This window comes from Macrobrachium rosenbergii, chromosome 41 (assembly GCF_040412425.1).
Source record: "Macrobrachium rosenbergii isolate ZJJX-2024 chromosome 41, ASM4041242v1, whole genome shotgun sequence".
NCBI lineage: Eukaryota > Metazoa > Arthropoda > Malacostraca > Decapoda > Palaemonidae > Macrobrachium > Macrobrachium rosenbergii.
The window spans coordinates 71,231,927-71,258,995 of NC_089781.1; the positions used below are offsets into that span (position 1 = coordinate 71,231,927).

The 27,069-nt window shown below is 40.8% G+C and overlaps 1 long non-coding RNA gene across 8 annotated transcripts in view; it reads right to left on the reverse strand.

The window, feature by feature from the left end:
* Positions 1–27,069, reverse strand: part of LOC136826895 (uncharacterized) — a 98,729-nt gene that overhangs the window by 54,852 nt on the left and 16,808 nt on the right. The window lies entirely within an intron of this gene.

A 27,069-nucleotide genomic window follows, 5' to 3' on the forward strand; every position in this document is an offset into this window, starting at 1 on the left:
GTTTCTATATACAATGTTAAAGCAGATGAGTGCACTTCACATGTACGACAAACATTCCCGTAAAAAAAAAAAATCAACATTACTGGTGAAAAAGTTCCAGAGAAACAGTGGTAACAAGCAACAGTTGAACAGAACAACAGAAATAAGTAAGTCTTGATTGGAAAGTTATTTTATTCTCTCTATGAGTGTATGAAAATTTTTTTTTTTTTTATGTTCTCTCTCTCAGAAGGTATAAAACTTTTATAATTCTTAAAAATTTTTAATGTTTGATAAATAGGAATCTTTAATAACATAACATTCTTTTGATGAAGTATTTTTTGAATACTGTTATGCATTTGTGTATAAATTTTTTTAATGATTTTTACAATACTGTTGTAATATGCAGGATTTGTTTGACATATTGTTGAATGCTATTAGAAATGGGCATTACAATTTAAGACCAACAACAGTTAGACATAGTCGAGTTCCAGTGCCAAGTTCACGAATATCATTAACTCAAGAAAGTACTAACACAAATAGCAATAATAATAATAATACTAATAATACTAACACATTTCAATTTAGAACAATGGCGCAAGTTACGCAAGCCACACGATTCTGTGGAAGAGTTGAAAGTTCAAATCCTGACAAAAATAGGCTAGAATCATATTCTGTGAACAGTGGCTAGCTGATGCAGACAGTCGCATATCTACAGGGAGAATAACAAATGAAAGAACTAAAATTAACGAAGCCTTGCTCCTCGTTAATTCAGAAAGCGGTGATGCACACAGAACTTAGAATTCAGTTAGATTCAGCAAAATAACCACATAGCCTACACTGAATTTAAAAGCATTTGTTTATCAATCTGGGAACCAGTAAGTCAAAGTGATGCATTATATATTAATAAAAATTCCTTACCCAGCATTATGATGGAGAATCCATAGCAAATCTTCACACAGATGTTGAAGAATCGACACACAAAGTGATAAAAGACTTAAGAAAATGAGAATGATTTTGGTGATGAAGAAAATGATTTTGTTAGTTTAAGATATGTTTTGAATTACTTGTCATTTGGAGCGATGTATAACACACTCGGAGAAAAAGAAAAGAAAGCTTTCAAGAAAGTTAAAATTGATCCTAAAAGTGATAGCCTTACAGCTTTAATATCAATGAGGCAAGAAATCCAGAAGAAAGAGATAGACTTTTCTAAGGAATTTGTAGGGGTAACAGAAACACAAAATGAAAGGAAAGGCAGAAATACCATTGATTCATATAAAAGAAATAACAAGTATAATGATAATTCCAGACAAGTAGGGAATAGACAAACTTCCTTTCAAAGGAAATATGCACAAAATACTAGGAAAAAATGGAATCCAAACCAGACAGGAAGACAGAATCAATTGAGGAATGGACCATTCCTCATTCCACCCATAAGATATCATAATGGTCAATATTCAAACACAAATAATTCAAAACCAAAGAATAATTCAGCTCAAGAAGCTAGATTAAAAATAACGTGAAAACTGCGGGTATACCAATCATTCCACTAATGAATGTAGAAAGCCTAGAATCTGTGCAGTTTGCAAAAAGATCGGGCATTTAACTAAAAACTATTGGTTCAATAATAAGGAAGCCAATAGAGAGGTTATAGAGATAAGTAACAGTCGCCCAAATATAAATAAATCATCCAGTCAGTGACAATTAACCCCTTTACAGAGAAAAGAAAGTAAATCCCTTCAAGGTGATAAAAGAGAAAAAGGAGAAACAGTTACAATAGGAAATGAAGATTCATCCGCATTTTCCTATTTACATAAAAAAGAAATAATATTTTCCATGAAAGAGGAGGAAATAAACAGAAAAGGTCTGCCTGTTATAAAGATTTCAATAAATGGAAAGACATGTACTGTACTCATTGATACAGGTACAGTAGTACTGTGAATATAACTGATAAAATAACTTTAACCAGATATTTAGACATTGCAAAAACTCAGATTCAGGGTCAAAGTAGAGTAATAAAAGGAATAGCAGGGAAACAGATTAAAAGTCTGGGGAATGTGAACTTAGAAATAGATATTTTGTCACATAAATTTACTGAAAGTTTTCTAGTTTTAGAAGACAGATTTTTTCCCACACAAGTATTGTTCTCATTTAATTTTACGCAAGAACACAAACGTTGGGTGCTGGCCACCCCGGCAAAAAAAGAAAATGTGGCAACTCTGCTATAGGTGCTAATAGCAAATAGTGCCTCCATGTGAGCTCAGTCTGAAGGCTGCTGAAACTCATGGTACATGTGCATGTTTGGTAATCTTTGTTTTTTTGTTATTCTAGTTTTGGGGCCAGCACACGCCAGGTTTGTGTTATTACAAGGTACCATGGGTGAAATTTTTTTCTTTAATTAATTTTTACAGTAAGAGGAAATATTTTATTTTAGGATTTTTTTACTGTCAAAAGGGAGGGGAAGGGGTGTATTTTCTGTAGAAATTTTCAGAAATAAAATATTTTGAGTATTAATATCTTTTTTATTGATCCCAAAAACTGGGGTTAGCCACACCTCATGTTTGTGGGTGCGTAACAAAAAAAAGAATTTTCAGTTTTTTTTTTTTATTAATTTTTACAGTAAGAGGAACTATTTTAATTGAGGACTTTTTATGGTCAAAAGGAAGGGGAAGGGGTGTACTTTCTGTAGAAATTTTCAGAAATAAAATAATTTGAGTATTAATATCTTTTTTATTGATCCCAAAATGGGGTTAGTCACACCCCACTTTAGTGGATGTGTAACAAAAAAAATAATGCTTGTGTTCCAGGGTTAATGAGATGTGGAATAATATTAGATAGTAGTGAATGAAAGATTAGCCTGAAACAAGATAATCAGAAGAGCGTATGTTTTACGCTTGACGAAGAAGAGTTTCACCCAAATCTGATCAATTTGTTTGGGACAGTTTTGACAAATGAGACAGCCATACAAGAAAAGCAGATAAGTAACCAGAACAAGCAAGATAAAATAAAAACAGATAAAAAAGAGGAATTTCCACAATTACAGAATACAGAATTGTTGAGATGTGCACATACAGATGATAATTACGCAGATATAAATAATTGTGATGACCAAAACACTGAATCTGACGAAAATCAAGGAGCCTATAGCTATAACTATAGCATGTTGTAATGACTTGTGAAAGTGAAGGGAAAATACTAAATGAAGTATTGCTCTTAGATAAAATAAATAAATCAGATATAAATATGTAACAGAAGAAACCACTGGAGATGCAGAACTTTGCTACTTTTCAGACAAAGAAGGAGGAGAAATATGTTGTGTTAGCACAGCTGATGATAATAAAGTACAATTTATACCTAACAGAGCAGTAACTTTGTATCCAAAATGTTTAACAAAAATATAATTGAGATCAAAAGAGGATGTAAGGGATAATGATATTCTATTATTGAATGAAGAATTGCCAGATTTTGTCAGAATGGATAATTCACTAGTCCAAATGAGTGGTGATAACTGCGAAGTTTATGTCCAAAACTATTCAGATAACAGACTAACACTATAAGCAGGCATTGTTTTTTGCATAGGGATTCCTATTAACAATCCTTTACTAACAGTAGAAGAAAAAGCATTTCTGGGTTTTCCGACCTGTATCACCCGGTGAAATAACCTTTCAGCACTTATTTCTAGGTAAAGCTATTGCTAAATATACCAGAGAAAAGCTAAAAAAGCTAAGCCGGAGTTACTACCCTCAAAAGAGCTCCATGAAATGGAGTTGTGTATGAGAAAGCGTGAGATTGTCACAATCACAGGCCTCCGCCCTGTAAACATTCCCAATGTCAAAAGTCCCACCGAGTGAGGTGCCGTTACAAACCCCCGCACCACTCACGGACTGTAAACAAACCGGCATCACCCACATTCCACTTTTAGCACACGTTCGCTTTTGTCCTGTTTGTGTGTGCGCTTCTTTGTAACCCTATTTTGGTTCTACTATGGCATCCTCCCAGGATTCTTCTTCACCTAAGTTGAGTACCATCTCTGTTTTTTATTTTAGGCGGTAGAGGCTCCTTATTTCCCTCTAATTTAATAATTAGGGGGATTTATACGCCCGCCTCTTCCACCTTCTCCCGGCCCATGTGACCTTCAGTCTCGGTGCGGGAATTTTATGTCGGGACTTCGTTCCCCTTCATTTTCTTATTGTTGTGCCTTTTTGCTTATCCTTTTTTCAATTGGGCATTTTTATTGTTGTTTTATTACCCTTCTCTGGGGAAGTTCGGGTCCTTGTCGTTTAGGCTACGAGTTTTCCCCCTCGGGCCTATCCGATCTTTATCAATTCTTATATGTGTTGTGTTTGGCCCCTCACTTCCTCCAGTGTTTGGGTATATTATTTGAGATGGTACAATTATGCTTATTGGGTTTAATTTTAGCCTAGCGCACGGATGTCTTTGATATTTTCGGATAATATCCTTTGTTTTTTAATCTGGAAGGTCGGCCATTTTCCCTCCGCGCTCATATCGCGTTGGGTTTGGTCCTCCCTTCTACATATGTCCTTATGATTAGTTGAATTATTGTTTTAATTTCTTTGCCTTGGATAGGTTAACTTTAGGCTAGTCGGGTAGATACCTTCTCCCCCTGGGCTTCCTCCGTCAGCCAGCCGGCTGTGTTAGGTTAGCCTAGGATTAGGCTATGGCGTTCTCTTCCCTTTCTTGGGAGAGAAGGTTAGGTGTGTAGGAGGGTTCATGGTTGGAACTTCCCTTTGTGTGGCGTTTGGTTAGATAAGTCGGGCATGCGCTTCTCCCTCTCCCTGTTTCGGCCTTTCCGTTTAGACTGTTGAGTCCTAATAAGGTTAAGCTGGAATAGCGAGGGTATCTCGCGTAGCCTACCTTCGTCCGAACCACACCTTCGGGTTATTCTCCATCTTCATGTATACACCCTCTCCTACCCCATTACTCCTCCCCCCCCCCGCCTCCTCACTGTCTCCCACCCTTGGTTCGCTTTCATATACTATGTTAACTTACCAAGGCCCGAGAGTTTTACCCTGTTCCTTACGCTATAGCCTTATATCCCCTTCCTCTGCATTGATTGGTCTGTTCTCTCGCTACCGGGTTCCGACCTTAGCCGGTCACACCTGGTCGAGACCTCAGTTGGGGACCGGGGGTGCTCCCACACCCCTGTTTCCCATTCCCTTTCTTTGCTTTTTTGGCCTTAGAGAGTCCCCCATCCTCTCCTCTCTTAGTATCGTTCGTACACATTCGTCCGATTGAAGGGAGAAGGCTGGATCTCATGGCGCCCGGAGAGTGCTTACTCACCCTCTGGTTGCTACTACAGATCCCTCGCTCATGGCCTATACCACCCCCCCCCTTCTCCTATAGTGTCAGTGCGTCCTTTTTTCCCCCAACCGAGTGTCGTTCTCCCAGAACGTTATCTCAGGGGGGAAATTTGTGTTCATGTTGCCAGTTAGTTTCCCACCTGACTGTCTTCTGTTATTCACACACCATGACATTTACCTTCGTTCTATTCATTTAGAACACCTATAGTTTCCTAATATCTACCCTCCGCCGACTAGCTATCTTTGTGTTTTCTCTGCTAGGTAGTCGGGCGTTCTTGTCGCCTTCCACTCCGGTGGGTACAGTGTTTGGTCGGACGGTGCTCACCACACCTCCTCCGCCATCACCGTATTAGAGTACAGGACTCCCCCGCCTCCAAGCAGAAATATCCACTTTTATAGTTGACCTTTCCCTAGTATGCATACATATTATATTCATATTATATATTATATTATGTATATACACTATCCTTTTGGGACCTTCCTGTCGCTCCGGATTAACTCCGGTGGTCCCTTTAGGTTAATCTTGCATGTTCCAATAGGCCCCTTAACCTCCCGGTACGCTCCAGCGGGACCTATCTGGATAACTGTTTATTATATATATATATACATTTATTTATTTACCTTTTGTATTTTAACTGTCCTTTTGGGACCTTCCTGTCGCTCCGGATTAACTCCGGTGGTCCCTCTAGGTAGTTGATCTTGCATGTTCCAGTAGGCCCCTTATCCTCCCAATACGCTCCGGCAGGACCTACCTGGATAACTTTATTATCCTAAGACACTGCTCCGGCAATCCACTCCGGCAGCCCTATCAGCATACTCATATACCCGTCAACTTACAGATGGTGCGTTGTCAGGAGCAGGGGTGCACCGCTGTGCTTCATCAAGCCAGCGGACATGAGGTGTGCAGGTCCCACTCCGGGTGTGCTGTCCACGTAGGGGACCTGATCGTCTGGCACCCTGATGGTTGTGAGGTGTGCTACGCCCTCTATGAGCAGGTTCTGGATGAGTTGGTAAGTTAGTTTTTCCTTTCCGATTCATGTTCACCTTCAGTTTTGTCTCTTATGGATAATTGAAAGATATTCTCCTTTTAGGAGGCTCGATCACCTGACTTTCTCCTCCTTCCAGATTGACTGCAGCTTTCGGGACTCTTCGATGTCAACCCTCAAGACCTGGGTCAGCGGCTTCGGGAGGAACGTCGGGGCAGGGAAACCCTACGTTTTGTCGAAGGATGTTTGCAACGTTCTCTTCCCCGGCGCCTGGATCTCAGCTTCAGTTGCGGACGAGGTAGCCGCCCCCTTGATCGCTGGGATCCGGGAGATGACGCAGCCCTCCCAGGAAGAAGTCGCTGCATGCGGAGTTGTCACCGAGGATGTTGCGGCTCTTAATCTGGACCTCGAACCAATGAACATTGATCTGGATCTGCAAGCAGGTAAGGGGGTAAGTGAGGCAGGTGATTTACTGTTTAGCTCTCCTTCTTCCACTGCTGCTTCTTTCCGAGGATTCGTGAAATCCTCTTGCCTTATGGACGGTGCAAGGTCTACCGTCCCTAAGGTTAAATCAGTAAAGAAAAAGACCTTAAAGTCCCAGAAAGTCCGCTCCGGGTTCCTCAAGACGCCACGGCCCCCAGCCCGTGCCGTCTACGAGCAAGGCCTCTACTTCTGGGAAGGGAGCACGGTCTAAACAAAGTAAAGAGGTTCCCCCCCTCCTTCCTTTGATGCTGAAGCATTTGCTGAGCTTCTTATGAAGCAGTTCGACAAAAGAGTTGACGACAAGCTGTCGCAACTCTCGAGCCAACTGTCTTCCTCAAATGCTTCCGTGCTCTCCTTATCAGAAGAGGTTAAGTCTCAAAGGACTTTAATCTCTGGATTCATGAGTGGCGGAGCGGCCAACAAATCCTTCTCCGTCCCGGACACCTCCAGCCTCCCTCCCTTTGATACAGGAAACCCCTGGTGCCTGACCCTTTTTGCCCCCCAGCATGAGGGTACCCTTACTATTGAGGGCCTAGGCACTTGTAGGCTGGAGGAATTAGAATTCTTCCCTCCTAACCCGCAATCACCTTATGCAGGTTATGCCAGGCTCACCGAGGAGGCATGGGTTCGGTCCGATAAGGTCCCCAAGGAAACTGTCATCTTCCCGAGGGACCAGGCCCAGTCAGCCCTACTACGGACTTTGTCGGAGTGGCAGGCGGAGAACACCAAACTCACTCCGGCCAAGGGTGCTTTCACGATGTTCTCTCTGGGAGAAGTTCTCCCCACCCCTTGCACCTCTAAAGTGGCTTCCCTCACGAACCAGGCTTGCATGGAGGGTAAGCCCCTTCCCCATCTCTGGGAGACAGATCCCACCTCTCTTGTCTTACCCAGAGATTCTCAGTTTTGGGTAGGAGCTCCGGACACCTTCACGGTTACTTGACTGGACCCTGACTGCGCTTCTAACCTCTTCAGCGAACAACTCCCTAAGATCCCGGAGTCGCTCCTGAAGGCTGAAGCTGAGTCTAAGGACAGACTTAGTAGGTCCTTAAACTCTCTGACTTCAGCAGAGGCAACGCAGTGGTATATAGCGAGGACGCTCTATTTCAGGTGCTGACAGAAATCTCTTTAGGAGTTTTCAGCAGGACCTGTATGACTTCATTAAGGCCGGTTGAACTGCCGAAAACACATCTTTTCGGCAGCCACCATCCGTCATGAGCCTAACAGGCTCATGAAAAGCTCCATCTGGGAGCTAATCTCTTCCCCAGGAAGAGGTTGATGCAGTCCTAGCTGAGGCAACTAGGGCCAATCAGAGTCTCCGCTCCGTTGGGGCTTATCCTCTAAGAGAAAGCAGTCTGAGCCCGCCGAACTCACCCCAAGCCCGGAAGAAGTTCAAGAAATTTAAACTGCTCCCAACTCAGACTGTCTTGCAGGCTGTCCAGATCCCCGTCCTGGTCATCCCTCAACCTCTCAGTCTCAACCTCAACCTCAGTATGTGCTGGTCCAACCAGCCCATCAACCTCTCGCTGCTCCTTCATATGTCTCCTCCCCAGCTTTCAACGCTTCTTATGAAAGCCAGGGTGCATTTCGATCAATTCAAAATGCAAGGGGAACGAGAGCTAGAGGATACTTCCGTGGTAGAGGAACACCCCGCTCCTCCTCCAGAGGAAGGGGAGGCAGAGGCTCCAGGAGGAGGACCCCTCTCCCGCCCAGTGAGATATCTCAGGTAGGCGGGAGGTTATATCATTTTCAGGACCAGTGGAGCTTCAGTCCCTGGGCCCAGAGCATAGTCTCCAAAGGACTGGGGTGGAGTTGGTGCAGAAGTCCTCCCCCCCCAGTCAGGTTCCATCAATCACCGTCCAAGGCTCTGAAGGACTTTGTGAAAGATCTATTATTAAAGAGGGCAATAAAGAAAGCGAGACATCTGAAATTTCAAGGCAGACTGTTCAGTGTTCCAAAGAAAGGTTCCAGTCAGCGAAGAGTAATTCTAGACTTGCCCCGTCTAAATTCCTACATTCAATGCGACAAGTTTCGAATGCTTACAATCTCGCAGGTTCGGACCCTACTGCCCGTGGAGCCGTAACCACCTCTATAGATCTTTCAGACGCCTATTATCACGTCCCGATTGCGAGAAGGTTCTCTCCTTATCTTGGGTTCAGACTAGAAATCAAGCATACTCGTTCAGGGTCATGCCATTCGGTCTCAATGTAGCCCCAGAATCTTCACCAAACTGGCAGATACGGTAGTTCAGCAACTCGGTCTCAGGGGATCATGCTGGCCGCATACCTGAGACGATTGGATTGTTTGGGCATCCAACGTCAACGAATGCCGGAAAGCAACAGCCATAGTAATCAGCTTTCTGGAATCAGTGGGCTTTCAAATAAACAGGGAGAAATCCCGCCTAGTTCCGGAGAGTCACTTTCAATGGTTAGGGATCCAGTGGGACCTGTGTGCACACAGACTATCTCTTCCGCTGGCCAAACGGAAAGAAATAGCAAAGGCAACCAGACAGTTCCTCAAGAACAAGAAAGCTTTCCGTCGTACCCAAGAAAGAGTCTTAGGTTCTCTTCAGTTTGCTTCAGTGACGGATCTTCTTTTGAAATCCAAACTGAAAGACATAAACAGGGTATGGCGGAGCCGAGCCAATGTCAGGTTCAGAGACAAAGTATCTCTGATTCCGCCGATTTTGAAAAAGAGACTCCGGCCTTGGACGACTGTCAAGAGCTTATCGAAGTCAGTACCTCTTTAGTTTCCTCCTCCGTCATTAGTAATTCACACCGACGCTTCCCTAAGCGGGTGGGGAGGATACTCTCAACACAAGAAGGTACAGGGGACTTGGTCCACTGTGTTCCGCCAGTTCCATATCAATGTCCTGGAAGCTATGGCAGTCTTTCTAACCCTGAAGAAACTGCGTCCGAACAATCTGATTCATATAAGATTGGTTCTGGACAGCGCAGTAGTAGTACATTGTATAAACAGGGGAGGTTCCAAATCGAGTCGGATCAATCAGGTTATGATAGTAATATTCTCTCTAGCAAACAAACACCGGTGGCATCTGTCTGCTACCCATCTTGCAGGGGTCCAGAATGTCATTGCAGATTCCCTATCCAGGACAACTCCGCTGGAGTCGGAATGGTCCCTGGACAAAACTTCATTCAGATGGATTTGCAATCAAGTTTCGGGTCTTGAAGTAGATCTCTTTACAACAGAACGCAACCACAAACTACCTTGTTATGTTGCTCCCAACCTGGACCCTCTAGCTCACTCCACAGATGCAATGTCCATAGATTGGAACAAGTGGAAAAGGATCTACCTCTTTCCCCCAGTAAACCTGTTACTGAAAGTCCTTCACAAGCTCAGGACATTCAAGGGTCAGATAGCCCTAGTGGCTCCCAACTGGCCGAAGAGCAACTGGTTTCCACTTCTTCTAGAGCTGAAGCTTCGGTGCTTGCAAATTCCCAACCCAAAACTGACGCAAATAGTACAAACTCAGACTGTGTCAGCTTCCTCAAGAATTCAGAATGCCCTGGCTTTGTGGATTTCATGAAGTTTGCAGCTCAGAAGGATGCTAATATTGATCCTATTAACACTTTGTTCCTAGAATCAGACAAAAGGAATCCACTCTCAGACAATATGACTCAGCAGTAAAGAAATTAGCACTCTTCTTAAAAGAATTTGCAGCAACTGTAATGACCACTAATTTAGCAATTTCATTTTTTAGGTCATTATTTGAGAAAGGTCTGGCCTCAAGTACTATTACTACAGCAAAATCAGCTTTGAAAAGATATTTTTGCACGGGTTTAAGATTAACTTAACAGACTCAATCCCTAAAGCCTGTGCTTTGTTTAAGACCAGTAACCCGCCACATACGGTTTCCTGGTTCTTAAATGATGTTCTTAAATTAGCCTCAGAAATAGATAATCAGAATTGTTCTTTCACTAACTTATTGAGGAAGACCTTATTTTTGATTAGTTTAGCTTCAGGTGCTAGAATTTCTGAACTGTCTGCCCTGTCTAGAGAACCTAACCATATTGATTTCCTTCCATCAGGTGAAGTGTTGCTAGCTCCTCACCCTAAGTTCCTAGCTAAGAATGAAGATCCTCGAGATAGGTGGTCTCCCTGGAAGGTCATCCCCCTCCCACAAGACCTGTCTTTATGCCCAGTCTTTACCTTGAAAGCCTATTTAGACAGGACCTCACAGGTAACTTCCGGGCCTCTGTTTGTAAGGGAAGGGGGAGGAACTATCTCTATGAAAGCCATTAGGCAACAGATCTTGTATTTCATTAAACATGCAAACCCAGATTCAGTTCCAAAAGTACATGACATTAGGGCAGTGGCCACCTCCACTAACTATTTCCATTATATGAATTTCGAGGATCTTTCAAAATATACAGGGTGGAAGTCTCCCGTAGTTTTTAAACGCCACTATCTGAAATCACTAGAAGCTCTGAAGTTCACTACAGTGGCGGCAGGAACATCGTTCCCCCTCCGTTTAATTCTTTCTAGTACTCAGTCACTCTCCTCCCTCCTACCTGCCTCATTTATTCCCCCTTCGGTCACCTCCAGGTCAGGCATGCTTCACAGCCTGTCTCCTGACCATGTCATAGTTTTGTCTTGTCTAATGTGTTTAATTTAAATATGCTGTGTGTTCTTTTCTCTTGTGGGACATAGTTCCCCCACCTTAGTCTTAAGTATAATGTTTAGTACCTATTTTTCACATTTATGTACTCATTAATCTAAGAATGGTTTTATGTTTATGTGTACTTTAATATTACATTAAATTTAAGTATCTTTATTATATCTAAATACCACATCTTGCTACCGGGATAATTAAAACTCTTGTGGACTTCTAGTTTTATTACTTTCCTCTACAAGTTTCCCTTTTTGTTTCAGGATGGTATTTTGATTTCTCTGTTAATATTTCACCGGGTGACACAGGTCGGAAAACCCAGAAAAAGGATTTTGACAAAGGAAAAATCTATTTCTGGGGAGAGACCTGTGTCACCCGGTGACCCACCCATGGTTCCTTTCTTTTCCCCCCCTGATAAAATACCATTCCAGGATGGGGGTGCTAACATGGAATGTGGGTGACGCCGGTTTGTTTACAGTCCGCGAGTGGTGCGGGGGTTTGTAACGGCACCTCACTCGGTGGGACTTTTGACATTGGGAATGTTTACAGGGCGGAGGCCTGTGATTGTGACAATCTCACCCTTTCTCATACACGACTCCATTTCATGGAGCTCGCACTTGAAAAGTAACTCCGGCTTAGCTTTTTAGCTTTTCTCTGGTATATTTAGCAATAGCTTTACCTAGAAATAAGTGCTGAAAGGTTATTTCACCGGGTGACACAGGTCTCTCCCCAGAAATAGATTTTTCCTTTGTCAAAATCCTTTTTTTCTCTATAAATGGCCAAAACTCTCAAATAAATCAAGAAGTAAATAAAACAGATTTTCCATAAAATAGACACAAGTTAATTCAGGTGTTACAGAAATACAGAAATGTAATAGCTATAGAAGGAGATAGACTAGGAAGAACAAATGTTCTACAACATAGAATTTTGTTAGATGATGGAGCCAAGCCATTTTTTATTCCTGAGCACAGGTTACCAATAAGCCAGAGACCCATAGTTGACAGTTTGATAGAGGAAATGAAAAGAGATGGAGTAGTAATTCCTTCTAAATCTCCATATAATTCCCCATTGTTACTTGTTCCAAAGCAGGATGGTAGTTGGAGACTTGTAATAGATTACAGGAAGTTAAATTCCAACACAGTTCCAGATAGAATGCCGATGCTGGTAATTCAAGATATGTTAGCTCAATTAGGAGGGGCAAAACATTTTCATCCTTAGATGTGTTTAGTGGATATTGGCAAGTACCTCTAGATGAGGAATCGAAACAATTCACAGCCTTCAGCACACATAAAGAACATTTACAGTTTGAAGTAATGCCATTTGGACTCGCATCAGCCCCATTAACATTTGTCAGATTAATGATACAAATTCTAGGAGATATAGAAAATGTTGCAGTATACTTGGACAATGTAATAATTTTTAGCAAAGACTTAGAAAGTCACCTCAGAACATTAAAAATGGTCCTAGAGAGATTAAGAATTGCAGGACTAAAAATAAAATTAAAGAAATGTCAATTCCTGATGAAATCCTTAGAATACTTGGGTCATGTAATTAGTGAAGATGGAATGCACATGCAGGCAGGTAAAATAAAGGCAATAATTGATTACCCAGCTCCCACTAATTTGAAAGCATTAAGAAGGTTCCTAGGTAGGGTAGTTATGATAGACCTTTTATAAAGGATTTTGCTACTATAGCCAAACCTTTGACAGAACTAACCAAGGAGGATGTTAATTATGAATGGAAGGATGAACAAAAAACAGCCTTTCAAACACTAAAGAGCAAAATGACGAGGAACCCTGTTTTTGTCTACCCAGATTTTTCCAAAGACTTTTACTTAGCTTGTGATGCCTCAAGTACAGGGCAGTATATTGTGCTGGTAGAGTTTTAAACCCAGCAGAAAGAAACTATAGTACCACAGAAAGAGGGTGTTTAGCTTTATGTTGGGGTTTAAAGAAATTTAGACACATACTTTTAGGGCATAAGGTTAATGTGCTTACTGATCACAAACCCATTTGTGACTTATTTAAAAAGAGAGCCTTCATCAACATGAACTTCAATAGATGGTTCATTAGTGTATTAGAATTTGCCCTGGAATTCAGATATATTCCAGGGAAATTTAACACCTTGGCAGATGCATTGTCCAGATCTCAAGAAGAAACAGAAAAATGTATTACAACTAATACCTTTTGTTTTAGTTGTCAAGTAGTAGATTTAGATCTAGAAAGAGTAAAAATACAAGGAAAAGACGCAGAAATCAGACAAATATCAGGACAGTTAATACTAGATGAATCCTTAAAACCTGATTTTCAATTAATAAATGGATTGTTGTATAAAAGGCCAACAGAGAAGAATGGTTGTTCATGACTATACATCCCAAAAACACTAATCAAAGAAGTTTTAGAACTAACACACTCATATAAGTTAGCAGGACATCCAGAAATTAAAAAGACAATCAGAATCATAACCAGAAATTATTTTTGGCCAAACTGTAAGGAAGATGCCAAAAACTGTACAAAACTGTATAGTTTGTAATCAACACATAGGTAACGTAAATCTTAAAGCTCCACTTGAAAAATACCCATCAGAATTAAATCCATTTCAAGTAGTAACTATGGACTTTTTAGGTCCATTTCCAAGGACTGTTAGAAGAAGAAATAAACAAATATTAGTCTTCTTAGACTATCTAACTAGATATGTAGAAATCGTACCAGTAAGAAACAGAGATGCAGCTACAGTAGCAGAAGCTCTTAAATCTAGAATTATCACAAGGCATTCATGTCCACAAGTTCTTTCTGATAATGGTGCTGAATTTACTAGTGATCTTTTAAACAAAATATGTGAATTTTATGAAATAAATAAATAAGTGTCAAATAACCACTTATAAACCAAGTTCTAATGGAGCAGTAGAACGGGCTAATCGTAAAATAAAGGATATCCTGAAAACTTTAGTGAGCCCACGGACAGAAGATTGGGACTTAGCACTAGAAGACATTCAGTTCACACTGAATAATACTTTAAATGAGACAATAGGAGAATCCCCACATTATTTGCTATACTATAACTATGATGACCATGTTGCATGGAAACCAGACATACTTACAAAACAATCATGAAAACAAGGGCAAAATTAAAAGAGGTTCATAACACTCATGCCAAAATATTATAATAAAAATATCATTAAACCAGACATTATAGTAGGTACTCAAATTTATGTGTACAAAATCATGTTCAATAAGGGCCAAATGTAAAGGTTTCTCCCAAGTTCACTGGACCATATAGAGTTGTAGAAGTGTTAAAATTAAACAAATATAGAGTAATTAATGAAAGTGATCTAAAGGAAAAAGTAGTTCACTGGAATCATATAAATGTAGTAAAAACAGATCCATGGTCCACTGAAGTTATAGATAACATAAGACATGAAAATACTGTAGATAATGTTGTAAACAAAATATATAATCTACGAAACAGACAAAATTAAATATGCGTATATATATATATGTATATATTGGTGTTGGACTGAAAATATCATAAATATAATGAAACCTATACATGTAAAGAAAACCTGATAAAAGTATTCTTACAGATGCAAAAATGCAGCTCATCATAGCATTAGTTATAATTGGACTCATCTCTTCAGAGGTGGAGATAAAATAGGGATAAATGTTAAAGAGACATGGAAAAGTCAAAATGATCAAAGACTTATGAATCATTAGTATAGACATAACCAGAGTGTTAAATAGTGAGAAAACATTAAATGCAATTCAAAGGGACATTAAATCAATCCGACAGAAGGGTGATAATAACAGTGTTATTCACTTGTTAGAAAAATTAAACACAGAAATAGAAATTACTGTGAACAAATGGTCAAAGAGATTCCTCTTATCCTTCATTGGAACTGCTTTGAACACATTATATATTTGGAGTTGCTACCCAAGCAAATGTAGGGCATGAAAAAGAAAGAGTAGACAGACTGGAAAAATGGGCAGCAGCAAGAGGCACAGTGATAAATAGTGATTACCTCACACACTCAAAATGCAGAACAAATAGAGAAAACTGAAAGTTTTTATAAATCAAGTCAATCAGAATGTAACAAAAGAACTGAATAAGTTGGAAAACATAGTTTTTAAATACATTTGCTCTAGAAAGTGAAGTGATATTACAGGAACATAAAAACACATTAAATGCCTGTTTGCTTGCTTATAAAGGTATTTTGAGCCCAACACTAATCACTCCTAAAGAATTAAAAGACAATATTAAGTTTTGCATCATGGAAAAACACTTTCAGCCACTTGTGGAAGATGTATTCATGTACTACAATTTAATAAGTGCCAAAGTGCTTTATGATGAAATTATTTTAGTTGTACCAGTTAATCACTGTGTACCCATTTCCTATGATAGTTAATAATCAAATAATCATTCAAAAGGGAACAATCAGGCATTTTGCACTAGAAGAACATGCTCTACTATTGTCATTCTTCACTGATAAACAGTTTAATGAGTGTATTCTGTTAAAAGAACATGAATATATATGTAATTTTGATGACCTGTATAAGAATACTAATTTATCCCTGTATTCAAGAAATTGTGTTAAACAAAAACCAAGAAAAGATGTATGTACCACAAACCATGATAAACCTTTTGAAGCACTTATAATTGATCAATAAATCTTTGTATCTATTTTCACTAAATACTGTTGTAACTAAAATTAAATGTCACAACATTAATACAGAAATAAAGTTTAAAAATGTTAAACGTTATACATCATCATGTCAGTTGCTGATAGCAAACCAATTATATTATGAACACTATCTTTTCACAACATATAAATTCAACAAACATGTGCCATATAAAAATTACTCATATAAAATAGATGAATTTAAGTTGTCTCAGTTAGAATTAAGGAAGCTTTAAAATTTGCACTGTTATGAATATTTCTACTATAAAGAAACTGTCTCCCCAATTTTATCATTAGTAAATCTGGTGGTAATAATAATAACTGTTATTTTGTTTATCCTGGGAGTGAGAAATCTTATTATCAGAAAAATACAAGGGATATTAACAGAACTCAATATACTAACAATAATTGACAATTGATGTTAACATTAGTTGTTACATGACAGTGATTTCATGTTTATTCTTCATATGTTCATTTAATATAATTATGAATTAATATACTTATGATTTGATATGTTTGATATTTTAATATGATTAATTTTTTTGAGAATGTTTTAATGAACTTATGTCTTTTCCTCCACAATTGGAGAAAATTTTTATTATGTCCATTGTTGCATTTTATTGCCAATTTAATTATTGCTATTGTATCCATTGATAATTAAACATTGAAGACAATGTTTGGTAGGTGACCAAGTGATGTAATGATAGCTGGGAGAATATTAGTTAGGGATAGCATAAATATAAGAGAAAAAGAAATGAGAGAGAACCAGTGATAGACAAAGAAAGTGAGAGAGAGAGAGAGAGAGAGAGAGAGAGAGAGAGAGAGAGAGAGAGAGAGAGAGAGAGAGAGAGAATAACGATCAGGAGGTGTTATGATTATGTAGCCAAAACATGGGTGCCAGTATAATCTAAGGCAACCATAACAAAAATGTCTAACCGTCCTACCTGTGAGCTGACCTTTCAACTTTTGCCGGAACCTAAAGACTTCCAGTGACATCATTAGTCCCACCTACGAAGGAGGGGGTTAAGTCATTTAATCACACCCAAAAGGATGATGTTAGATAATATCCAACCACTTAGGACGTTTACAAGGTGGAACAAGAAGCAATGGTCCGCCTACTGTGGGATGGACTTTTTGCTTTCAAGACCCTTCAAAAGGCAAGTTTGAAGAGAGAGATAAGCAGATAGAAAAGAAGCAGACGGATAGCTGATAGAAGATACAGAAGCAGAGGAGTGAGGTCCTGTGATGTCTTCTTTATTTATTTATTATTCTTCTGTTTATATCTGCTATTAGACTGTTGATCTTTCTTTGTTATGTAGTAGCATAGTTTTTTTTTCTTTCCCAGGAGGTCTTAAGAAGACACAATTGATTTTTCTTTCTTCATTAGTACCAAAGAAATACCTTTACAACCGAAGTACAAGGTGATAAGTTGTATTAATATAAGGTGGGTCCAAGTGAGCCTGTCTTCTTTATCAACCCACAACAGGTGAGGCTTGCAACCTCACGCCTTCTTCTTTGTGCCTTATCTGCTCCTTCTCTGCTCTGCTCTCTACTGCTTCTCTGCTTTCCTTACTTCTTTTTTCTCTCTTCAAAACTGGACTTGATAAGGATTTTTGGAAGTTTTTGTCCCGCCCCTCTGTAGGCGGAATCTTGGTTTTGGTCTGGCCCTGTAGATGCTTAATTGGTTAGGCTAATCTAAAGACAGCCCATTTGGGTGGATTTCTGGAAAAAAGCAACGCCTTCAAAAAGGAGGTGTTTTGACGTCATTGGAACTTATAATTTCCGGTGGCTGTCTATCCCACTAAGGCCACCAAGCGTTTTTGTTACGAATTTCTCGTGATTATGAACTTGATTAAGAGCAGTCATAATGGCTTCGTAACCACGACACAATCATAACATTTACCTGTGTTTTGCTTTTCTAATCACGACACGGTTTTGCTGTTCTAGCTAGTTTACAAACCTCTCTGTTTCTGAGTTCTGGCCTTGTGGTGACGGCGTAGCCAAAACACAGAGATGTTTTGAAATTCTCTCTTTCTCTATCTTTGTTTTCTTAAAAAAATCTCTCTCTCCCTCTCTCTCTATCTATCAATGTCTATCAAAGAAAGGTTTCTCTCTCTTTACCCCTTTATTCAGAATTTTTAGTTATATCCCTACATTACAGTCGTGAGCCTCACCAGTTGTGTCTTGAGTTAAGTATATCTTAGTTTAACCAGACCACTCAGCTGATTAACAGCTCTCCTAGGGCTGGCCCGAAGGATTAGATTTATATTTACGTGGCTAAGAACCAACTGGTTACCTAGCAACGGGACCTACAGCTCATTGTGGAATCCGAACCACATTATAGCGAGAAATGAATTTCTACCACCAGAAACAAATTCCTCTTGTTCTTCACTGGCCGGTCGCAGATTCGAACTCGCGACCAACAGAGTGGTAGCTGAGAACGGAACCCGTTCACCCAGCGAGGAACTTAGTTGTGGATTGAGAAGAAAGAAAGGCTCATACTTCGATTCACTTAATTTGTATAAATACTGTATATTTTATTAGTGTGTTAATGAAATAAGAAAACTACAGTGTGTCTTCCTAAGCCTCCTGGGACTCTACAACTAATAACAAACAAAGCTAGAAACGATAAAGCAACTACAAAAGAAATAAAGAAAGGAACATCATAACAAATGGTGACTACATCATTACATAAGGCTAAGGCTGGAGAAAAAGGAATGTTACCGTTGGGGCTGGGGTTATTAACCGAAAGAATAGTAACAGGTCCCAAACTATGAGCTCTACTCTCGGTTCTAGAAGCCACCTTCCTCTTCCTATCCCTGTCTAATTTCTCCAAATGAGATTCTAAAACCTTCCACTGCTTTTCATCCCATCCTTTACATTCCTCACAAGTAAGATCCATTGAGCACTCTTGCCCCCTACATTTAGTACATATGACTAGCGTAGGTAATCTTAGTCATGCGGGTCTTGCAACCCTCCCTACAATATCTAATACTGGAGGTGCTTGAATCCAACATCATAAATAACACATGGGACTCATAAATAAACTAAGCTCAGCTGAAAAGCTACCAGAAAACGGAGTACATCACCAACTCCTGTGGTATAAAACTCCAAACAAAGCTGCCACCAACATTAGATGTTACGTCTAAAGCTGGCAGAAAAGAAGTGAGATCCCCTGTTTGGTTGTTCCTATTGTTCCCCAATAGTGGGTGGGGTAGTCATCTACACAAAAACAATAAAATGGCTACCGTGAACTTCAAATTTTAGCTGCTGCGCTAATAGAAAGTATAGCTATGTAGTTACTTGGTAAGTTACTTACATGAAAATACTATTACTGTCATCACTACTGTATACAGCTCTCGTATGGCTCAGCCTAAGGATTCGTTCTTAAATGAGAGCTGAAAATGAAACAAGGTAAAGTGAAGCAGTTGCATGGCTAAGTGGGAATAGACCAAAGGGAATAGATGTACTGTATATTACAAGGAAGAAAGTAATGCAGCTGAAGACTGAAGGATTGCTACAATGGATCAGTCTAATTTTCTTTTACTTTTGCAGCAAACAAAATGTACAATACTCCCTGGCCATATAATATAAATCTTTCATATAGCAATGACATGTTTGTTCACCATACAATTTTTTCCCTCAGGAGTGGCAAAGTGTAGGTGTTAGCCTCCCAGTTTTCAGTAAATATGTGGTTACGATCAAAATGACATTTTTATAATAAAATAGTTTTATATATACTTACCAAGTAATTACATAGCTATTAGTTTCATTTATTCACAGTAGCTTAAATTCAAATTTCGTGGTAGCAACACCGATGTTCTGTATAGGTGACTAGCCTCGCCCCCTAACAAGATAGTTAGGAACGACTTAGCAGAGAATCCTAAGTTTGTTTATGCTTATGTCCATCAGAGGGGAAGAGGGAGGGCTCTGATCATATAATTACTTGGTAAAGTATATATAAAACTTTATTTTATTATAAAAATGTCTTTTTATATAATCAACTTACTAGGTAATTACATAGCTGAATCCCACATTGACAGAATGTGGGGATACATGGACATACACTACTCTAAAACATTAAGTCATGTAATGAATTAGAAATAGAAAGGTTGCTAGCACTGAAAACAATGTTTGTCGTTCCTTTTTAATTAAGAGAGCCTGCAGTATAAACTGTCTCTGGTTGGTGCTCGACTTAACCTGTAGTGGCACGGCAGTGAAGCCGAGCGTCGCCTCTACTAAAGAGGGAGCTTTGTAGCGGAGGACCACTCCAATAGCTATCATGCAGTCAAGGAATTAGCCGATGGCCAGCAGAACTTTAAAGGTGCCCTTGCCCTGGGTGCAGTACCATAATAAAAACAACCAGATTATGTTGTCACCTACACTGAAGTAAGACCTAAACCCATCCACTAAGAGTGCCAGGTGCTCCGGGTACACTGTATCCCACCCAGCTCTCCAAAATTCGACACTTCTAGGCAGTAGAAAAAAATCCTATGCTTCCTTCCATGATATCATGCCAGTAACTAAAAATCGCAAGGTACTGCCAAATTTTTAAAACAGTTTAAACTCCCTCAGCATGAGAAACGAAGAACGATCATACTACCAGTAGGTTGATTGTCGAATGGACGTAAGGGATACAGTGTTTGAAAGCTGATGAGGTAGAGGCTGTTTTGACATCTTTAGCTTTCACTAGGAGGAAAATGCTTCTCCTAAATCTGAGCATGTCTCACAAGATAAAGTCCATTATGATAAGGGGCAAGATACTCTAATCACAGACCGAGATGAGCTTGTCCTAACTCCCTGGGTTATGGATGGCCTGGGACTAATGGCTTTTTAGGCAATACCATACCATCCAGCTGGGCAGAGTTCTCTAAATTCCTCTTCAGAGCCAGTGAGCACTTCTGGCTCTAAGAGAATGAGCTGGCACCAGATGCAGTTGCCACCAGGAGTTCTAGTCAGAGGAAGAAAGTAGTTATTGCCATTACACCATAAGTTCTGGATGACCTTCCAACCTGAACAATCAAACTGGATAGAAAACTTTAGTCTTCCTCAGAGCTAGTGAGCGCTACTGGGCACTCAGAATGAAAGCTGACGTCATAGCCAAAGCTGGTGCCAGGCTATTGTTAGGGCCAAGAGGGCAGGGCGCCAGACAAGCTATGAGCTCAGGTCTTGGATGGGTCCCTGTCCTTGACTAAAATCCAAGAAGAAACAAGCAAACCACGTCTCCTTCTTCCTTGCTTGGGTGTGTCAGGAACTTCAAAGGAAATTAAGATATGGTTGCCAACGAACTAGGTCTAAATGCTTGTACACGAGTTGTGCATAGTTCAACAACCCTTAACGGGGTTATTGTAAAAAAAAAAAAAAAAAATGGACGTCTTGCAGAGATGTGGGGCCTGAGATACTAGCTTCGGAAAGTCAATCCCCAGGTCTAGAAGACGACGAGAGAAGATTGACTTCCATGTCTTGCAATGGTCTCTGCAATACGTCTAAAAAAAAAATCTTCAATGATAATCCTCCGGGCAGTCTGGAGTCTGTCTTGGAAAGATCTGACTACCTTGAAAGATCTCTTGAAGTGAGGTTGTCTGAGAACACACAGTGGGGGAGGATCCTGTAGAGTTCGCCCACAACTGAGCACGTTCAGGGACCATGATACGAGCCAGAATAGGGCTAAGCAGATAATGTAACTTGGAGTTAGCATGAAGATTGTGTCGCTCCTTCTTGACCATGATGATGACCGTGAAGAGAGGTAGTCGGACGGATCTGTCTATAGCAGGGGTCTGTTGCATGTGCTATATGGATGGTATGGACCACAAAAGGAGGAAAATGAAGATCCCTTCAAGGGGCAAACAGGTCCAAGACAGGTCTGTCCCATAGATTCCACAGATCCCAGCAGCCGGGGACTGACGTTCCCTTTCTGATGTCTCTGTACGTCTGATAGGGCTTAGTTCTATAAACCGATCAAGAGACTAGAAGGCCTGATTGACCTGTCCACAGAAACAGGTCTCTTCCTATAGAAGTGGGGAAACATGGGGTAGAGCCTTGCTTACATAAAACATTAGAACTGTGGTCTAGTCTGAGTGGTTACCACAGTCTAGGAGTGCAATAAGGTCAAAAAGCACTGAAGTTATGTGAAAAACTTCCAGCTCTGTGAGAAGGAACTGAAGGATCTGTCCTTCCGGGGACCATGCCCCAGAAAAACCCACAATTCCTTAAGAGGGCTCCCCAACCCATAACTGAAGCGTTGAAAAGAAATCCAGGACTAGGTTCACGGATGAAGGAACTTCCTTTCCAAAAGACTAAGTTCAGACAACTATAAGAACAAGGGCTCCAGAGAAAACTTGTGCTGTCAGGAGGCCGACATCTGGCAAGGACAAGGAAGGGTGCTTCCTGCATCTCCAAAATCCATTCAATAGCCATGAAGATTAAAGGAAGAGGCTATCTGGTTTGTCCTCTATCCACTGTGGGCATGTTTCGCACTGGTGATCATGCAGACTGGCAGCCAAAAAAGCAAACTAGTAGAAGGACATGCAGAACCGCAGACAACCGTACAAAACAAGCTGCCAACTCTGCGGACTTTATGACAACCAAGAGAAAACTTCAAAATCCTTGCAGATTCAACAAAAACTGAACTTGATAATGCTTAGCGTGGCGTCAACGATACCTTCGTACAGAACAAAGACATGCAGAACTGTACGCCGAGAAAAATTCCATAACCATAAGAACCTGGGCCCTGTGAGCTTACTCCAGGTAAACGGAGGTGGCTGCCAAATACTAGATACAATGATGGGTGCTCTAGCACAGGTGTTGGGCGCTCGACGAATGCGCCAGGCACCAGGAGCTCAGGAAAGGGTCCAGGAAAACGGGAATTGGCACCTTACAGGAAAGGTTGTTCAACCAAGAATGAAACTGCAAGAAGACTGTGAGAAGAAGATAGCTTTAACTGTCGACAGGAAGCAGATAACAGCAACTGTCAACATGTAGATCTTCAGCGGAGTGAAGAGCCAAGAAACTTATGGCCTTCAGTCTTTGCCCAAAACCTTGGAAATGAAATAAAATCCGAGGACACATTTAGGTCTGTCCAATCTGGCCAATGTCTTGTGGGCACCAGGTCTAGAGTAGGCTCACTACTAATGTCCCGGGCACGAAGGGGGAAAAGAGGGTAAAACTCTCAGGCCATCTGAAAACAGAGATTCTTGGCAGACGGAAAAACTTTGAGAGATGCTGAAAGTCGACGGGAGGACTCTGGCCTGTGCCCCTGATGTCAGTCCAGAAAATTAGGACTTCCAACAATCCTGACAGGAAAGTCTAGATCTGACTAGGCGCTAGAGTGAGGGAAGACAAAAGACACTTGTCTTGCTCCTTTTAAACAAAAGCTAATTTTCCAACCTTGACAGATGCTTGGATGACTAGGACATAGCCCAAAGAGGGAGCTTCCTTTAGCAACTCAACAACACTGACCCAGAAGTCTGGTCTGGAGGTAGACTTGGTCCCTGCTCAATGGGAACTGGTGCATAAGACAGGACAACAGCGTGTTCTTAAAATTCAAGTGCTGAACAAACTGAACAAAGGATCTGGCACCAGACACAGCAGGTTGGCGCTCAGATCCCTTGGATCCCACTACACACTTGGATCCCTTGGATCCCACTATGCACTTGGATTCCTCGGATCCCACTGGGCGCTTGGATTCATCAAATCCCACCGGACACTTGGATCCATCAGATCCCACTGGACACTTGGATCGATTAAATCCCACTGGACACTTGGATCCATCAGATCCCACTGGACATTTGGATCCATCAGATCCCACTGGGTGCTCGGATACCACCATACGCTTGGATCCATCAGATCCTGCTGGGCACTTAGATCCATCAGATCCCACTGGCCACTTGGATCCAACAGATCCCACTGGATGCTTGGGCCATCAGATCCCTCTGTATGCTTTGATTTCAGTGGACGCTTGGACTCCATCCGCTCTGACACTGCCGGGCACTCAGATTGAAAGAGCGTTTAGTGCCAATTACTGGTGCTTCACAACTGGAAGTTATGCCTCTTCAAAGGCCAAGATACGACCGAAAAACGTCAACATCCCTTGTCTAAACTGGGATCCATGTCTGTCCATACTGAGGTCCTGGGACAACACCGTTGATGCCTCTTGTCCAAAATGGGATCTGTAACTGTTCATACTGGGATCAGTATCACTAGAGGACAAAGAAAGCACATCCCTGTGGACGTCTTTCCAATGGCTATCCGTCGAGACCAGTGGACAGCAAGATCGACTGAGGTGCAACTGCCCAGGGGCAAAAACCCCTTTGGACCTCCATGGACTGACAGTATGCCTCCTCATGGGTTTACGGGAGTTTGACAAGGACTGAGTTTAGGAGATCTGATAGGGCCAGATAGCCACATCCTCCACTACATATTCAGTAAAACACCTTTCCAGTGGCTGTCTGTTGATACGTGGGACCGGCAACAGGCTCAACTGACCTCCCTTGGACTTCTAGTATGCCTCCTCCCAGGTTTAGGGGAGTCTGACAAGGACTTTCTGTCTAGGAGCATCAGGGGACGAGTAGACACATCCTCCACTGCACAACACTTCACTATTCCAAGGTTAACTTCTGTTAACCCAGAAACAAGACTAGCAATGGCATGGGAAGGAAGCGAAGGAGCCAGGCGCAGGAGCAACATACAAAAAAATTAGAGGACTAGTAGTAAGAGAGAAAAATGGATGGGGAGTAGGTGCCAGACTACACTTGGATCCCTGGGCCACTTGGATCCACTGGGTACTTGGATCCGCTGGGCGCTCGTATCCCACTGATCGCTCGGATCTCACTGGGTACTTTGCCGGGTGCTGGGTGCTCTGAGGTGTAAATGGCGCCAGGCATTTGGGAGTCAAACGAGCTAGTAGCTCGTAAGCTAAGAAACCGGGAGCTGGTGAGCGCTCCTGGGTGTTTGGAGCCGATCCTCGGCTATCAAGAATGTCAATTCTTTCGAAAGCCCAGTGCAACCAAAATAAGCACAATTCTCTCCTACTACGTTCTGCCCTCACACTTTTTCAGTTCTCTGCAAAGGAAAGTGTAATAAGACTATTTTAATTAATTCTTAAAGTACACAGAGTACCATCATACAGACAAATCTCAACTCCTAACAAACATTATTTGAGACTTACGGAGATATAGTATATCATTATCGGTCCTGTAGCGAACACAATGTTTGCGTTTTATTACCCTATTCGATAAAGATGGAAGCGAATGCAAACTTTACTTTATCACGTTACTCGGCAACACTTTACATTATTACATTACTCATCATAGCGAATCAAAAGTTTACTTTATTACATTACTCAGCAACACTTTACATTATTACATTACTCATCATACAGATGAGTAAACCACAGACCGTAAATTCACTACTGTAGCATAAAATAAATCAGTTCAGTAGCGAACGTAAATATCGGTTCGACAATGAACCAATGTTTACAATAAGTAGGCCACTCGGCAAAGTATTTAAACAACTGCAATTTTCACTGTAAAAGCAAAAAATTGATATACCAGACTCCATTTAGTAACAACAAAACAAAGAAAAACTCATCCTGAAAGCTTTCAGCTGAAGCTACTCGACTTTCGGCTTAAACACCGAAGTCCAGTTAAATGACCGGCAAAAAAAGAAAAGCTGCTGCCGACACCTGATGTTAACACCAGACATCACAGAAACAGACTGAGGATGCCACCTACACAGCACATTGGTGTAGCTATCACGAAATTTGAATTTATGCTATTGCGAATAAATGAAACTAACAGCAATGTAATTACATGGTAAGGTACTTATACACAACCAATATTTAATAACTGAAGTACAGTATTTGTTAGATTCATATATAATGCAATTAATGTTAAAAAAGCACACTATCTTTTTACCCAATCCTATACTGAAATGGTATAAAACTGCCTAAATTTTGCCTTACAACCAAAAGTTGGGGTTAAGGGGAGCGCACTCTTCGATTTTTGATGAATATTTTTGAAATTACAAAAAAATGGTTAAATGGCCATAAGACATGAGCAACACCTTCGTTATCACGTGACTAAAGCATTTTTCAAATATTAAAATTGATGGGGTTTTGGGCCTCCGCCCCCCGCACGTGAGTAGGGCTGACGTTTGGCTCTAATGACTATTGTCATTTTTTCCTTTATTCGCCTAATTTATTAATTAATTTGATTTTTATATCACCTTATCTCCTACGTCTGGTTGTTCCTTGGTGAATGCTTGGTCTAAGAGACAGTTGCCGCAAGCGTTGAAAGTGGGTGGCAGGCAACTTTTTACTCTGAGCAATTTTTTAAAGCTATTTGCGGTGTTTTTGCCGTTTTTTTACATCCAGTAACTCTAAATACAATCTGTATACTTTCACCTTCAAAAATACGCTCACAGTTGATGAAATGAATAAAGGATGATGAAAAGGGAGTGACAAGTTCATTATATCTAGATCTCAGTTAGATAGAATAGTGTCGGGTATTAGATGCAAGGTAGAAAATTACAGGGGTAAAGTTCAGGTCGAAGTCTCTGCCAATAGATGGGATACTGATATTTTAATGAAGTGCCAATCATGTAGGTTTATGGTTAGTGCCCCAGCAAAGCGAATTAGCAATGGAAAATCTCAGCACCATCAACTGAGTGAGGTAAATATTGAGGAAATTGAACACAACTTCGGCTGTGAGAATTCAACTTACTAACACATCTGTTTGGCACAAGTGAAAGTATAGAGGAAGTTCTTCATTCGAGGGGCAAAAGGCTTGAAAATCAAACTCCAAAGACCAAAAAGACCAAACAAGTGAAAAAACGACTGAAAATGAGTCGAGTATCAGCCTGGTAGCTACTAAACTTTTAGTTTCTTAGTTTCAAACCAGGCAACAATGAATCAGGTGGTACTTGATGATACCCTCGCCTCGAGCGAATAATACCCCTTTTTATAAGGGGGGGGTGACCTGGAGCCAGAAATCAACCAAAATA